Here is a 5,511-nt window from a genome sequence, read left to right on the forward strand (position 1 = left end):
TATATATTAATGTACATATACATATATACATGTATACATATATGTATTATTATAATATTAATATGTATGTGTATATGAGTATATTATAATAATAATATATGTGTATATATCTATATGTATTTATATATATATTATATATGTATATATGTGTTTATATATATACATGTATATGTGTATATACATGTATATATGTACATTATTGTATATGTGTATGTAATAATAATAATAATAATAATAATAATAATAATATAATAATAATAATAATAATAATAATAATAATAATAATATATGTTATTAGTATTACAATATAATATATGCATCTTATATATTGGTGAATATAGGACTAGTTAATCCTCCCTTTCTACATGGGTTTAGTAGTCCCCTCCTAATGAGGTATTTTTGGTGGGCCCGGTATTAGCAATCACATCTAAGACTAGAATTAAACAAAACAAACATGGTACTAAATTTAGTCCAAGCCAGTCCAAGCCAAGCCTGTGTACCAAACGACCCCTAAGAGGTATAAGCAAAGCATATAATCAGAGTTCTCTCAACTGGTTATAGTATTAATTCTTACTATCTCAGTTTTTGTCTATAATGTAAGAACATTGTTTCTTGGGTTACCTGGATTGGATTTCTGCTCTTTAAGATGTACTTTCTTTAATAATCTGCCACAAGCAGCTTCAACAGTCCCGAGACTAAATGGGGCAGCAGAGAGAGAGAACAATACTGTTGTTTTCATAAGACTATCCCTCACTAGTTCTATTATTTCCTTTATACTCTTTATATTGTTAACAATGTCATTAAGTGTTTTTTTTAGTTCAATCAGAATTTTGAGGGGACTAAAGAAAGAATAAAGAAGATGTTCACCAAGGTTGATCTCTCTGTTTCATCATATGACACTGCTTGGGTGGCAATGGTCCCTTCTCCAAATTCTTCAAAGGAACCTTTTTTCCCTGAATGTGTAAATTGGTTATTGGCAAATCAACTCCATGATGGCTCATGGGGTCCTAAGTTTCATCCCTTGTTAATCAAAGATGCTCTCTTATCTACCTTAGCATGTATCCTTGCACTAAAGCGGTGGAGTGTTGGTGAAGAACAAATTAACAAGGGTATATCTGTTGCTCTTGCTTCATGCTAAGTTTCCTTCATGTTTTACTACGCCTCTCTTGTTCTTTTAGGGCTACATTTTATTGAATCAAATTTAGCTTTAGCTACCGATGAAGAGCAACAATCTCCTGTTGGATTTAATATAATATTTCCTGCCATGATTGAATCTGCAATGAATTTCGATATGTATCTTCCCCTAGGAGCACCAGCCCTAGATGCTTTATTTCACAGAAGGGACTTTGAGCTTAAAAGGTATGTCTTGTTTTCTTTAGAGGAACAGATATATACAACAGTAGAGTCTAGTTCGTATGCTAGTTACAACAAATGGAATGCACTGAAATTGTTAAGTGAAAAATCTCTGTTCCAAATCTACTTTTAGAGGCTATGGAAGCAACTCAGAGGGGTGGAGAGCCTTCTTAGCATATATTTCAGAAGGACTTGGTTCACAGGATTGGGAGTTGGTCATGAAGTTCCAAAAGAAGAACGGGTCCTTGTTTAATTCGCCATCAACCACAGCTGCTGCTTTTACTCAACTTAAGAATGCTCATTGTCTTAAGTACCTACGTGCACTCTTAGAGAAGTGTGGCAATGCAGGTTCTTCACTCAGTACTTACCATTAATTTTATAGGCGTGTTTACTAATATTAGGTTGAAGTTTAATCGATTATTTTCGATTACCCTTTTCAGTTCCAATGGTTTATCCTCTAGATAACTATGCTCGTCTTTCTGTGGTTGCCAGTCTTGAAAGTTTGGGTATTGATCGACATTTCAGGGAGGAAATAAGAAGTGTACTGGATGAAACATACAGGTAATGTTTCCTATACATGTATGCACCAGTGAATGGTGTGCTTGGCTTTAGCTTTTGTGAAACATTAAGTTTAGATAGATTGTAGCTCTCTTCCATGGGGAAGCATGACATTATCCAATAAACAGATGCTGGCAGCAGGGGGAGGAAGATATATTTTCAGATGCTGCCTCCTGTGCAATGGCATTTCGACTCTTACGTGTTCATGGATATGATATTTCTGCAGGTATTTGTCAGTTTAGGTGCCTTGGTGAGCAAGACTTTGTTTTGGCAAGAAATGTTCAATTGAATATTTATGCTGTCTTGCAGACCCATTAAGTCAATTTTCAGAAGATCGTTTCTTCAATTCCCTTGGGGGGGTATATGAAGGACATTGGTGCTGCCTTAGAATTGTTTAAGGCTTCAGAAATCATCATACATCCAGATGAATCGGTTCTTGAGAAACAAAATAACTGGATGAGTCAATTTCCTGAAACAGGAGTTATCCAATACTTCAACTCAGGCTCGTAGACTCAATAAGCATATTGGCCTGGAGGTAATTTTGTGATAAGTCTCAGTTGTTGATCTGGTGATGTAGCTTTTTATAATCACAAGGTAATTCCCTCAAATTTCACCTTTTGATTATTTGAAGGTGGATGATGCTCTTTAGTTTCCTTTCTACGCAAGTTTGGGCCGGTTATCAAGCAGGAGAGCAATAAATCTTACAACACAGAGAGGACAAGGATTTTTAAATCATCTTATAGGTAAACCTCTAGTATTTCCTCCTGTCTCTCTCTTCTTCTCCCTCTATTTTAAGAAGAATTTGATTTCTGCCAAATTATTATGGGGGATCAATGCAGATTACTTATTTATCCTTGTACTCTCATGCTAGTTGTTTGAATATTGGAAATGAATATTTTCTAAAACTGGCAGTGGAAGACTTCAACATTTGCCAGTCTATACACCATAAAGAGCTCAACCATCTTTCAAGGTAGATATTGCTAAAATATGAAAACTATGAGAGAATATTTGTTTGTGGGAATTTTCTGTGTATTCTTCTCCTTGTAGGAGGTCATATTTATAATACAACGAAACCTGAATGGGCAAGTAAATAATAAATTCCTAAATCTATTTGCAGTAGGAAATCAGGAATTAAAGTAAATCAATTACAATTATAATAGGAATTCTTAGTGTGTAAGGAAAGTAAGTCAATATCCACAAGTCACGCCAACACTCCCCCTCACGTTGGTGCATAGATGTCGCCAATGCCCAACTGATCTAGTGAATTGTGGAATGCTTTACTAGAAATCGCCTTTGTCAAAATATCCGCCAATTGATCCTCGGATTTCACAAAAGGAAACTGAAACACTTTAGCCTCAAGCTTTTGTTTGATAAAGTGTCGATCCACCTCAACATGTTTAGTACGATCATGCTGAACCGGATTCTGTGCAATGGCTATAGCAGCCTTGTTATCACAAAAGAGATTCATTGTGGATGTAGGTTTATACCCAAGTTCAGTAAGCAACTTTCTTAACCAAAGAAGTTCACAAATCCCTTTAGTCATGCCTCTGAACTCGGCTTCTGCACTGGATAAAGCTACTACATTCTGTTTCTTGCTTCTCCATGTCACCAAATTACCTCCCACGAATGTGAAGTAACCCGATGTGGATTTTCTATCTGTTACATTACCTGCCCAATCTGCATCTGAATAACCATCAATATTTAGATGACCATGCTTTGAGAACATAAGTCCTTTTCCAGGTGCAGACTTCAAATATCTAAGTATCCGAAGAACTGCATTCATATGGTCTTCACTTGGAGAGTGCATAAATTGACTGACAACGCTCACCGCATAAGCAATGTCTGGTCGAGTATGTGACAAATAGATCAATCTTCCCACTAACCTTTGGTATCTTTCTTTGTTAGTTGGAACTTGATCCGGATATTCTCCAAGATGATGATTCTGAATAATAGGAGTGTCCGCAGGTTTACAATCTAGCATTCCTGTGTCTGTCAACAAGTCTAAGACATATTTCCTTTGAGAGAGAAATATGCCTTGCTGCGATCGAGCCACCTCAATTCCCAAGAAATACTTGAGTCCACCTAGATCCTTCATCTCAAACTCCGTAGCCAGATAGTCTTGTAGCTGTGATATTTCCTGTTTATCATTCCCAGTAATAATCATATCATCAACATAAATTATTAATGCTGTTACCTTCCCTTTTCGATGTTTCAAGAACAAAGTATGATCTGAGTTGCACTGTTTGAAACCATTATTCTTCATTGCCATGGTGAACCGTCCAAACCATGCACGTGGTGACTGTTTCAATCCATACAATGCTTTTCGTAACCTGCAAACTGTTCCAGTCTGAGTAGTATTATATCCAGGAGGAATGTCCATGTACACCTCCTCCGTGAGTTCGCCATGTAGAAAAGCATTCTTTACATCAAACTGGTGTAGTGGCCAATCTAAATTAGCTGCAAGGGACAATAAGACTCTGACGGTGTTTAACTTTGCAACGGGAGCAAAGGTTTCTTCATAGTCTATACCATAGGTCTGTGTGTACCCTTTTGCCACAAGTCTTGCCTTGTATCGCTCGATAGATCCATCTGCATTGTGTTTTATAGTAAACACCCATCTACATCCGATAGTCTTTTTTCCTCGGGGTATAATCTCCAATGTCCAAGTCTGATTTTTCTCAAGGGCTTTCATCTCCTCTTTTATAGCTTGGACCCACTTAGGATCTTTCAATGCTTCAGAGACCTTGGTTGGAATATGGATAGCAGACAACTGATGCACAAAAGCCTTAAGTGGTTCAGACAGCTTCTCAGTGGATACATGATTTGCAATTGGATACTTGGATGTCTTGCCAATATCAGGTGAATAACGGTTTGGTGGCTTCCCACGATTTTGCCTGAAAGGTAATTGATATCCAATAGTTTTATCATCTAAATGCACAAGTCTAGTAGGAGTAGTTACCTCAAGGATATTCTCAAGAGATTGGTCTGTTGGTACTGTTGAGTTAGAGGGGGGGTCTTCATCTTGTTGTTCTGTATTGTCTGTAAGTGTGAGACTCGGATCAGAAATATCTTCGCGTGGATCAGGTGGGTCAGGCAATTGATCGCTATAAATGGGCGATTGGTCGCTTTTCAACAGAGAGTAATCTCGTGCTCCAGACTCGGAATGATCAATCATTTCTGTACAAGGGAGAATTTCTTGATTTTCCAAGTTGCTCCAATTCTGCTCTTCACTTCGTATCTCCCCCTGAAGTGTAGAATTGGATGATGGGTCATGGAAGAACAGCTCAGATTCCAGAAAGGTCACATCCAAAGTGACATAGGTTCGTTGGGTAGGAGGGTGATAACAACGGTAGCCTTTCTGATGAGTGGCATAACCCACAAAAACACAACGAAGTGCACATGGATCAAGTTTGCTACGTTGATTTTTGTGGAGATGAACGAAAGCCACACATCCAAAGATTCGGGGTGTGAGTACCAAAACAGAAGGCAGAGGTCTGTGTTGTGCAAGCACCTGTAAGGGAGTTTTAAAGGTCAGTACACTAGAAGGCATGCGGTTGATCAAATGAACTGCGGTGACAATAGCATCATCCCAGTGATGGC

The 5,511-nt window shown here is 37.7% G+C and overlaps 1 pseudogene; it reads left to right on the forward strand.

Annotated features, from left to right (window-relative positions):
* Positions 1-5,511, forward strand: part of LOC18780379 — a 16,145-nt pseudogene that overhangs the window by 1,969 nt on the left and 8,665 nt on the right.

This window comes from Prunus persica, chromosome G4 (assembly GCF_000346465.2).
Source record: "Prunus persica cultivar Lovell chromosome G4, Prunus_persica_NCBIv2, whole genome shotgun sequence".
Classification (NCBI taxonomy): domain Eukaryota; kingdom Viridiplantae; phylum Streptophyta; class Magnoliopsida; order Rosales; family Rosaceae; genus Prunus; species Prunus persica.